Raw genomic sequence first — 12,447 nt, 5'->3', positions numbered from 1 at the left:
ATATGTTGGTTTTTCTCCAGATGTTCCTTCCTGTCTCTCCCAGATTCACGGCAGGTCTAAGGCTGCCTCCCTCTGAGGCCTGCGTTTCCTCCCTGGATTTTCTCATTGTTTCCCACACATCTACAACCTACATGCTTCCACAAGATCTGTGGCTCCATCCACGATGCTACCCCAGTTGACCTGCATGATGCCTCCAGGAAGACTGTGAAAGTCTGGTAACCCTCTGATTTAAATGTTTCAAAGACAACCCAAAATAAAGGAGGCCAAACCCTAAGTCACAGTCTCCCTCAGTGTCAATTTTATTCCTAACAATTATGTGACTTTTGTAAGCTACCCCATTCTAAGCTACATAGTTTGTGTCTGAGATGCAATTTAAAATCTGAACACTTAAAAAAATAATGGTAGGACTTGTGTTTGATCAACACTATCCTATATTGTGCCTATATTCTATGCAGTTGCTATGGCTAGTCTAAAACTGCCATTGGATGTCTATTTTCTGTGGTGTGGCTTCAGTTTGGGGACTCTATGGTGCATGAATATGGGAATCTGTATCCATTCGGTAGCTGGAACCACAGAAAGCTCAGAGATGGATAGGATGTGACCAGACAACTAAAAACAACTCATGTTCCCCACCTTGTAACACCTCAAGCAACATCTTCACCTTCATTGAGCAAATGTGCTTTAAATACCAGGCATTAAGCCATCCAAACAATTCTACACACTTCTGGCATTCCTTCCAACTTTCATCCACACCTCAAACACATCTATTGTGTTGCATTTAATGTTCGTGAAGTGAGGAAGGAGATAATTGACCCTGAATGTTGATACTTTCAACAACATCAGTAGTACAGGTAATTGTGATACTTCGGAGGAGAGTTATAGATGAGAAATTTGTGATATCCTTATTGGTTGAGAACATTCATGACTTGTTCAGTAATTTAAGACTTTTCTCTTCTAAGTTTAGTGTTGATCTCAGTTCCCCACTTTTGTGGTCATGTCTAACTTTGATTACAGGAGATGTTCTAGATTAAGCACAATCTGGCATGTTCTAATGAAACTAGAGTTAGCACAGGGCCCTAGATATTCATTACTTTTAAGGAGGCAACAATGATCATGGAATGAAGGATACTAACAATATTTGGGAGAATGAAAAAGAGGTAGGAGAAACAGAAATTTGATGCAAGGCTAAGAAGACGGTCATTTAATTAGAAGGCACATTGTCTGTCTTACCCATAGCCTACATGCTCAGCCTTCCAGGGACTTAGCCAAAGGCTTACAACCAAGAGGTTTGGTGACTTTAGCTATCATGACAACTGGCATGATGATGGCAAGTTGTATTTCCTATATGTGTTCCAGAAAAAAATCTTCTATAAAATAAGAATGACAAGAAGCACTATGCTTTTTCAGCTTAGGCAATGCATTGGGTTTTATGCATACAATATCTGAAAAGCAACAACGTCAGCCTCAGCACTGAGCACCAAGGGCATACTGATGATTATGGCCAATCAGGAAAGCCCTGGTAGTAAAACACCTGCAATGAATATGAGCTTGGCAGCAGTGAGCAGTTAAGACAACCACCTTTGAACCCTACCTCCTGAACTTCGTGTCCTGATGCAGTCCTCTCCCATCCTGAATGAGGGAGATCCAGTGTGATACCATGCAATTGTCAATGTGGGGCTTCCCAGGCTAGGTCAGATATATACTGAAGCTGCAATTTTCTCCTGCTTTGAATCATTTACTTGGTGAGAAGCCAGCTGCCATGAACCTCAAAAGCAGCCTTGTGGATAAGACCCATGGTGAGGAACTGAGGACTCCGGCCAGAAGCCAGTGACAAATTGAAGCTTCCTGCCAACAGCCTTGTAAGTGAGCCATCTTGGAAGCTACTAGTCAAACCTTTAGTTGACTTCATACCAAATTTTTGTTTTAACCTGTGTGATTTCAAGCCAGAACTACTCAGCCTAGTTAGTCCCAATTTGTGACCCACAAAAATGTTGAGTAGATAGATGCTCCTAACGTCAATTACCAAGACCTAGAATCATTTTTGCATAGTGATGGCTATATAGATTTTGATACTTTTGTAGTTGGAAATGAGTAACAAATAACTAAAAGTACTAAGAGGCTTTAGAAAAGGCAGCGGGTAAAAGCTGGAAATATTGGAGAGGAGTATTCATGAGACCTTAAATATGCGAGCAAACTTTCCAGAGAATCCAGTGGCCTAATACAGAGGGCAAGAAGAAGGGAGACCTAAGGAAGTGTGGAAAGATAGAAGCAAGGGAAACTTGCTACCATGCATCAGGAAGCTTAGCAGCACTTTTTCCTGAATATGTGTAAAAAGTAGAAAATGGACCATGAGTGGCCTGGCTAAGGAAAGTTAAAACAATGTAGAAGACACTGCTCAGATTCAGCTTGCTGCTTATAGCATAATGGGAGTAGAGAGATAGCCAAAAGTGCCCCCCAACTTTATTAAGTTATTATAACTGATACATTAAACTTGTACATACTTAAAAGTTTAGGTATGTAATATTTTCATCAATTCTTATTGTGAAATTACTAAATCAAACTAGTCAACATATCTTGTGCCCTTATCAGTTTCTGTAGAAAGCACAGTGTTTCCATTTGCTTTTTGTTACTGTGATAAAAACACTGACCAAAACCAGTTTTGTGGAGGAAAGAGATTATTTCACTACAGGTTCAGGAAAGCCATAGCAGGAGCACAAGTTAAGAGAAGAGGCAGTGGAGCAATTCTGCTTACTGCCTAGGAGGTGGCAACACCCACAGTGGGCTGGGCCCTCTCATGTCAATCATCAAACAAGAAAATGAACCAAAGACATTTCCATAGGTCAATCTAATGAAGACATTTTCTCAGCTAAAGTTTCTTCTTCTCAGGTGTGTCAAGTTGATCACTGAAGGTAACTATGACATAAATTGAAAATCCCTCTTAGCAAATACACAAATCACTTCTGCTAACTATTCTTTGATGCTAGACACAAGGCACTTAGTAATTCTTGGGTTTTTTTTTTAAGCAAAATTGTAAAAAGAAAGACCTTTCTGTTTTTTGAGAATTCTCAGTCTGTTCAGAAATGCCAAAAGTAAAATGTAGCTTCTGTTTGGTCTCCCACACTATGTCCCTTTCTAAGGTGATACATTTGTTATAGATGATCAACCTATACTGATACATCATAATCAAAGCCCAGGTCTAACATTCTAGGTCATTTCATTTGTGTTCATTCTGTGAGTTTGGACAATTGTGTAGTGACAGGTACCCAACCCACAAAAGTAACAAGGTGCAGTTTCATTGCTCTGGAATCTTCCAGCTGCCTACTTGTCTACCCCCATCCCCCACTTAGTTTCCACTGCTCTTCCTAGTTTACTAATTAAGCAGAATGATGTATCTAATAAAAGTAAGGTTCTGAGGTCAATAAATATAAATATTTAGATATTACATATTTTAAGATTTATTGAAATTCACACTTGTTACGCCTTCTCAGGTTTGACCCAGGACCTCTTGGCTCCTTTTAATCTGCATGATTGCCTCATGCAGTATTAAAATATTTCCAAGCCCTTCAAATTACTCATTTTAACAGCTTTTCATAAGCACTTAGAATGAATAGTAACAGGGCTTTGTTTTCCAGATGTCAGATCATGTGCGGGAATAATTCTCCCAGACTTTTATAATTATGACAATTTGGAATAGGGAAGAACAAACAGCACATTTATTGGAAACAATTTTAGCAAAGTCTGTTTTTGCTTATCTTCTCAGTCCTTCACTATTTATGTGCTTGGCACAATCAGTACTGTGGCGAGCCTTTATGAAAATGACCTAAAGACTGGAAAGGCTGCAGTAGTAAAGGATGCATTCTGGCACTAACTGTGAGAAGTAGAAACCACATGGCCCACTATAAGAGGTGAGTTGTAAAGGTGGTGATCAGAGAAGCAGGCTTTGCTCAGAATATCAGAAGGTGCCGACAGTGAATCATACTGACTAAGGTGTTTTGTCAGAATGGCGTAAAAGTTATCTAGTTCAAAGGAAACCACAGTGTCCTAATTTTCTTACATTTCTTGGGAAGAAATTGTGTCAGTTAGAGTGGGCTGAATTGTAGTTTGGAAAAAGAGGATGGTGTTTCAGTTAGGACTTTTATTGCTGTGATGAAGTACCATAACCAAAAGTACCTTAGAGGGTTAAGAGTTTCTCACCTTAGAGCTTGTAGTCCATCACTCAGACGAATGAGGGCAAGGAACTCAGGGCAGGAACTAAAACAGAGGCCATGGAGGAACACTTCTTATAGGCATGATCCTCATCACTTGCTCAGTCTATTCCTTACAGCACCCAGGACCACCTGCACAGTGTTGGAGCCACCCACAGGGGTCTTGGATCTCTCACATCGATCGCCATCAAGAAAATGCACCACAGGGCAATCTTGTAAGGGGATTTTCTCAGTTGAAGGTCTGTTTCCCTTAGTTGGTACCAAGTTGACATAAAAACTAACCGTCACAGATGGCAAAGATTTGGGTAAGTAATCCAGTATTTTAGGCTATTTCTAGCTTCAAAAACCTCTAGACAAAAGTTGGAAAATTCTCCAATAATGTCGTCCCACCTTTCTGAATTAATGACCTTCAAATGATGCCTTCAGATATTTTTGAAAATTACTTTAAGATCCCAAAGAACTTCATATTGTATGTCTATTGAGAATATTAATGAGAGAATAAAACATTTTATACTGTATTGTACATAAATTTGTGGTTTGTTAGCTCTGAGAATGATAACACACATCCCCATGCCTCTTACAACTCTTTACTCCACTGCACTCTAATCATAGAGTATGAAACAGATAACCTCTCAATGTGCTAATTTCACAGACTGCCTCCCCACAAGGCAAGGTCCCAAATATTCCCATTAGCCCTTGGAACACAATGCAGGAACTTGGAGGCAGGAACTGAAGCAAGGATCATGGAAGAGCACTGCTCACTGGCTCGCTCCCTATGGCTTACTGAGCTTTCTCTCTGATACAACCCTGGACCACCTGCCCAGGGACAGCATCGACAGTAGGCTAGGATCTCACATCAGTCATTCAAGAAGATGCTTCACAGAAATGCTAACAGGTTGATTAGAGGGAGGGAATTTCTCAGCTTATATTCCTTCTTCCCAGTTGGGTACAGGTTGTGTGAAATGAAAAAACTAACCAGCAGAGTCTCCATGTTCTTAGATGAACATTTAGTATAGAAACCATTGACTGTTAAATGCAGTTAGAATGAGGGAATCTTAGAATAGTAGAATTATAAAGGATCATCAATATAATATAGCTGGTAGACAAGACTCTCTTAATCTATGTAACATTCACCCTGTCTATGTCATATTGACATGAATAAAGACAATGACTTCGATCCACTAGAAGTCATTTCAAGGGATTCTTACACTGCAACTTTCAGAAGACCAGGAGGAAGTCAGACTTTAAACACGGGGCATTTTCTTGTATAGCCTTAGTCTGAACATTTATAAAGTCTCCCACCTACGCTGCTCTGGTTATTTTTTTCAGAGAAGCAAAGTATTAAGATAGACTATGTTAACAACTGTATCTTCAGCAGTAAATTTTGTTCATGAAGAAGTTCTTGAAAGGATGACTAAAATTATTTTTCAACAATATACAGACTACAGACATCACCTTGTGACCATAGGTTCTATACCTTTGGATTCTGTGATTTTTGTGGCCATACACATTCTCCCATTATCATTATTACTTAAGGAGCACAGTATGTCATCTGTTTACATTGTGTTGGATGTCAGAAGTGACTGAGAAATGATGTAAAGCACACAGGAAGGTGTGCCCGGGATGATGCAAATACCATGCTGTTGTGTATAAGGGACTTCAGCATCTAAAGATTTGGGATCTGTGGTGGGTTCTGGAACTTTTTCCCTATGGAAATGTAACCACACTTAAGATATCACTCTCTGCCTTCATCCCTAGTGTCTATTTACTTGTCCCATTAGTGGTTCTGATGAGGCAGGTCTCTGAACTCTAGCAGAATACAGCTTCATTACGAATGGTAATCACTTCAGTTAAGTTCCTCTACAGCAATCTGAACATAAAGATGAACTCAGAAGCAAGTCCTCTGATATTCTCTGATAATTTCAAAATGGAAAGAAATGTGGAATCTAAGAACTTTTCAACTGAAAAAAAGTGCCAGTTAGAACTACACAAACCCCATTGACCCCCTGTGACATTTAAATACTGTTCTTCCAACCTGACTCATTTTATCTCAACCAGGCAGAGACTTGACTTCTGAGATGAGGGGGCAGGCCAAGCTCCACTGCAGTGCTTATAGAATACATACATTCTCTTTGGTTCTCTCTCTCCTTCTCTCTCTCCCTCTCTCTTCTTCTTCTCCCCTCTACTCCAGTCTTCTTTTCTTCACTCTCAGTAATACAAGTTTTTTGTCCTCACAAGTTTACTTAAATTTATAAAAAGTGTTCAATTTCTCATTAGAAAACAGTTAGGGAGTTGAGCTATACCTCAGGTCCCAGAGACCTAAAAGATTTCTTCTTAAAATTGCTTTGGTAGTTTGAATGCTGAATCACTCCCCAACACCCATGCCCCCAACAAAAGTTTGTGATCCCATAGACACTTGAAGCCAACTGGAAGAACTTCTTCAAGACTTATGGTCTAGATGGAAATATAAAGTATCATGTTACCAGTTATGTACTGGGGGCTATCCATGGAGTTCTCTGGTCTGGCCAGATGGGAAGGTCCAAGTGAAGAGGAAAGGACATGAATAGGGAGGGGGAATTGCCTCCCTCCACCAATATCAGCCGCTGTTGCTCTGAGACACTGCAAGTAGTTGGCTAGCCAGTGAATGGAGATCAGGGGAGCTTCTGGTGGTGAAAGCTTTAGGGAGAGCATTCTCTTCCCAGGCAGTGTTATAGCTCTTGTGACAGATGCTCTCAGATGATGGAGTAATTCTCATACACCATTATTCCTTCTCAACTTGGTCTGTGATGTTGGGGATGCCTCATCTACATGCCGATGGGCTTCGGGATGCTACCCCTACATGACTAATGGCCACAATTCTTTCTATGGGGGGCTGTGGCTATTTGGCAGGGACCTGATGCAGGGAGCAGGTGAAGCTCCTACCTTCCCTTCAGGGTCCCTGGGGCTTCAATCCTCAGGTCTACCTCACCAGGCTTCCTCTTACAGTCCACAGACCCATACCATATTAGCTGTCTAAGATTACATAACAAATTACTCAAACTGGGATATTCAAGAGAACCACCTTTTATTGTTTTCTGTAACCTGCAGGCCTAAAATTTGAAAGCAGCTTAACTGGTTAGGACTTAACTCAAGATGTCTGTGAAACTTAGAGTGATGGGGCTAGCTGTGGCTGTGGTGTCTTTAAAAGGCTCAACTGCAGGAAAAGCCATGTCCAGGCTCAATCACACAATTACCACCAGGCCTCAATTACTTCTGGCTATTTAGGGGACAGCTGTTCCATACCACTTAGTTCTATACAAAGACAGGTCATCTCATGACATGACATGACAGTTTATTTCCTTCAAGGAAAATAATAAAAAGGCAGGGGAGGAGAAGAGGGGAAAAAGAGAGGAAAGAAAGGGGAAATAGAGAAAAGATAGAGAAACATTGGGAGATATAGTCTTTTTATAAACAAATATTAGAAACGTATTCTATTCAAACCATTCTTTTGCCATACCCCACTAGTTATACAAAGCAACTTGCAAGGATTTAAGGTTTGTGACAACCAGGAGGTAGGGGTTATCCATTACAGAAAACAATCATACAATTCTACTGTTAATTATGAGTGAGTGACTCAGAAAGCACATCATAGATGCTCAGGGCTGATGAGGATGTCCAGGAAGCTGACAGAATTTCCAACAGGCTTTGAATAATGGAAGATGGGAGATCCTAACAAGTGAGCAAAAGATGGGAAACATTTTGGTTAAGAGAGCCAAAGGACCAAGGAGGAGATGACTATCAATGAGCTAAAGAAACTAGTTCCAGTTATATTTTATTGTGACAAACTTCTGCTTCCTAGGACCAATAAATTTCTCAAGAGAAGATAACACTGAGTTTTACTGCCTCAACTTCTGATTTGTAACTCCCTGACACTGCGATCTATGATGCACTGGTGTCTCTTGAAAAATTGCTCCACAGATAATGTGCAGATACCAATCCCAAGATAAGGACAGTCACATCAAGATCACTTGTAACACAAGCTGGGAAACCATCCTTGAGGTACTCACTGCTGACACGCTTTACGTGCAGCACAGCAGACTGTTACCAGATGACAAAGCCATGACCATTACTTTTCATATTAATGAAGTCATTACAAAAGATAGGATTAATAAGACATGAAGGAATTTTGATGAACTGTTTTTGTGGTGTCAATTATGTAATGATTAATAGTCTTACCAATGAGATAATTCTCATCTCATTTAGTCTCCTAAATTATTTAGATTTGAAATAAACCAAAAAAATTGTATCCATCCATTATGAATTTTTGTTTGTTCCCTCTCTAATAGGTTGTAGAGACCCACATTCATCAGGCATGAAATACTACTTACCAGCAATCCGAACAGTAGATCTGAGTACTGAGGGACAGTAATACTACAAAGAGCTCATGCTAGTTCAAACTTGATTAGATCTGAACTTCACTATCTTTTGTATGTGCAGTAAAATAAACCCTTTCACAATGTTGGCAACCTTCACTACCTTACAACTCAAGAACTTTTTATCTTCCCAGGCTGAACTATCAACTGTTAAACATTAAGCTCCCATCTCTCTACCCTCAACCCCATAATAATCACCATTCTACATTCTATTTCTATGAATTTAACTGATTCATGTAATGACTATACATGGAATCACACCATACCTAAGCCTGCCTTATTTCACATACCACAATGCCTTTAAGGGTCATTCATGGCCCATTACTGCCTTAAATATATTTTGTTCATAAAGAGAGTCAGATTGTTGCCTAAGAAAATGGAATTTGTTGAGACCTTAGAGAAAATGTATAGTTTTGTTTCCCACAACATGATATGTGTAAGGATGGATAAAGGCAACATATTCTTATTCCTGAAATAAAAACAGAAAGGTATATGTTGCTGGCATTGCCTCTGAGCATTTAGACAAAATTGTGCTCATGGAATCCACATCTGGATTCCATGGCATGAGGCAGGAAGGAGTCAGAGCTTTGTCTCTTCGTCCATGTGGCCTGCAGACTTGCCATATGCTTCTGGAAGATTTGACTTTCGAGACCGCAAATTCTCCCTCCAAACAAATATGTGGTATGACGCTACCCCAGCCTTATGCATTTTTCCTGCATTGACTAAAACTGGATAAAGGATTTCAAGCATGTTTAATCTTTAATATATTTTACTGTCTGTGAAGAGAGGTATGTGTTTTGGCAGTTAGTTAAATCCAGGAGATTTATGTGTGTCAGTGAGGATCAATGTCTCACTAACTTACAATGGGGAGAACTGGCCATCTAAACTGTCCCCGCCTGTGAAATTAAAAGGGCATTGCAGAGGATACCACCTTAACCCCCTGATGTAAAGTGGAGAAAAATTTGAAAGATCAGAAAAGTTAGATGTAATTCAAGTTTCCTCTTTTTTATTATTTTATTTCCTTAGAATTTCAAAGAGCATATTCTTATGAATTCTTACCTTTCCCTCAACTCCTCCTCCATATTCTGCCACACACACTTCATATTCTCCTGGAATCTTTTTAAGACCCAAAGAAAGCATAGAAATGCCTTTGGAAAGAATATTGATGGATTACTGTTTATATGCAATTCTATGGCAGAAAATATATGCATGGTTCTCTCTCTCTCTCTCTCTCTCTCTCTCTCTCTCTCTCGTGCTTTCACACACAAACACACACACAATGTATAGGCTCATCAAAGTTCATTTTCAGGTGACAATATTTAATGACAATATAAATATTTCTACCAACATCAGGTCTTATTTTTAGAGACTCTGCATTTGTAATATAGGGTGGAGTGGTTTGGTTTGGTTTGGTTTGGTTTGGTTTGGTTTGGTTTGGTTTGGTTTGGTTTGGATTGGATTGGTTTTGGTGAATTTATCTAAGTCTCATTTTCTAAGGTTTCTACAACAGGAGAATAGAGAAGTGAACGAAACTCATTCTCATCCTGTGTTGAGGAAGTGAGTCACTTCCTTGCTTCTCGAAGCCCATTGTGCCACACCAAAGGGGTCTGGGAAAGCAGGAAAGCAGACAGCAATCAGTGAGCACCAAGCACTTACTGCGTCGTGCCTGTTGTGATACTCTGCCATCCCTGGGAGACCATATCTAACTTTCATTCACACCAGTCTCTGTTTTCCAATAGATGAAAGTTCATCACTAGACGTCAAGAACTGAGTGTGACTGTCTTCATGCAATAAATTTGTCAACATTAAGATGCTTCTGTCAGAAAATCAGGGAAACAACGCCCTTCACAATAACTAGAAACAATATAAAATAACTTGGAGTTACTCTAACCAAATTAATAAAAGATTTATATGACAAAAACTTCAAGTCCATGAAGAAAGAAATTAAAAAAACCTAGAAGATGGAAAGATCTCCCATGCTCATGGAGTGGTAGGACTAACATAGTGACAATGTACTTCATGACTTCAAAGCGTCCCTTTCACAAAGAACGGAAGACGACCATCTCTGGTACCTGCTGTGAGGATATTCTAATGAAATTGAACTTTGAGTCATTCCAAGAACAAACATGCTGCAAGAATTCAGCCCTCTATATGAACTCTATAAATATTATGTGTAGTTAATATTTTTATCAGTTTTAAATATGAATCTATACATTTTAATGAATATTTGCTATATTTATAAATATACTAAAAATACCTAAAATATTTGTATTAAAAATAATAAAAATGTCCATCCTACCAAAAGTAATATACAGAGTCAATGCAATCCCCATCAAAATTTCAACCAAATATTTTTACAGACCTGGAAAGAACAGTATTTAGCTTCATATGAAAAAACAAATGACCCAGGATAGCTAAAACAGTCCTGTACAATAAAAGAACTTCTGAATGTATCATCATCACTAATTTCAAACTGTACTACAGAGCTATAATAATCATAACTACATTGTATTGGCTTAAAAACCTGGTTGATCCAAGAAACTGAATGGAAGGCCCAGATGTAAATCCAAACGCTTATGATCACCTGACTTTTTTTTAACAAATAAGCCAGAAATACACAATGGAAAAAAAAAGGATCCTCAACAAATGGTTCTGGTCTAACTGGGTGTCTGTGTGTAGAAGAATACAAATTGACCCATACCCATCACCTGCATAAAACTCAAGTCAAATGGATGAAAGACTTCAACATAAAACCAAATACACTGAACTAAAAGAAGAGAAAGTGCATGCTGAGCTTGAACTCAGAAGGCAACTTCCCAAACAGAACACCTATAGCAAGGCACTAAGAACAACAAGTAATGAATGAGACCTCATGAAACTGAAAACCTGCTGTAAGGCAAATGACACTGTCAATAGGGCAAAAGGACAGCCTATAGAATGGGCAAAGATCTTCACAAACCTCACATCCCACAAAGGGCTAATATCCAAAATATATATATAAAAAACTCAAGAAATTAGACATCAACAAACCAAATAGTCCAATTTAAAAAAAATGGGATGTAGATCTGAACAGAATTCTCAACAGAGAAATCTCAAATGGCTGAGAAACATTAAAAGAAATGTTCAACATCCTTAGCCATCAGGGAAATGCAAAGCAAAGCAGATCTACTTTAAGATTCTATCTTACAGCTATCAGAATGCCTACAATCAAAACACTAGTTCATGCTGGTGAGGATGCAGAGTACAGGGAACATTCCTCCATTGCTGGTGACAAACTAGAATGCCCACTATAGAAATCAATATGGTGATTCCTCAGAAAATTGGGAATCGATCTACCTCAAGACCCTGCTAGACCACTCTTGGGCATATACCCAAAGGATGTTCTACCATCCCACAAGGACATTTGCTCCATGATGTTCATTACAGATTTTATTTATACTAGTCAGAAATTGGTAAGAACCTAGATGTCCCTCAACTGAAGAATGAATAAAGAAAATGTGGGACATTTACATAATATAATTATTAATTGGCTGTTAAGAACAATGACATCATTAAATTTACAGACAAATGCGTGGAATTAGAAAAGATCATCCAACGTGAGGTAACCCAGACCCAGAAAGACAAACATAGTATGTACACACTTATAAGTAGACACTAGCTATTAAGTAATGGACAATCACCCTCCAATCCACAGTTCCAGAAAGGCTAAGTAACAAAGAGGGCTGGAGGGGAGATACATGCATGTCCCTGGAAAAGGTCAACAGGATAAATTTGGGAGATTGAACGGGAGCAGGTGGTGGGATGGAAGGTACTGGGAGAGATCATTAGAA

Source organism: Rattus norvegicus, chromosome 2 (genome assembly GCF_036323735.1).
Source record: "Rattus norvegicus strain BN/NHsdMcwi chromosome 2, GRCr8, whole genome shotgun sequence".
Lineage (NCBI taxonomy): Eukaryota > Metazoa > Chordata > Mammalia > Rodentia > Muridae > Rattus > Rattus norvegicus.
The sequence above is the reverse complement of the archived record's forward strand: the minus strand, read 5'-3'. Positions refer to the sequence as shown.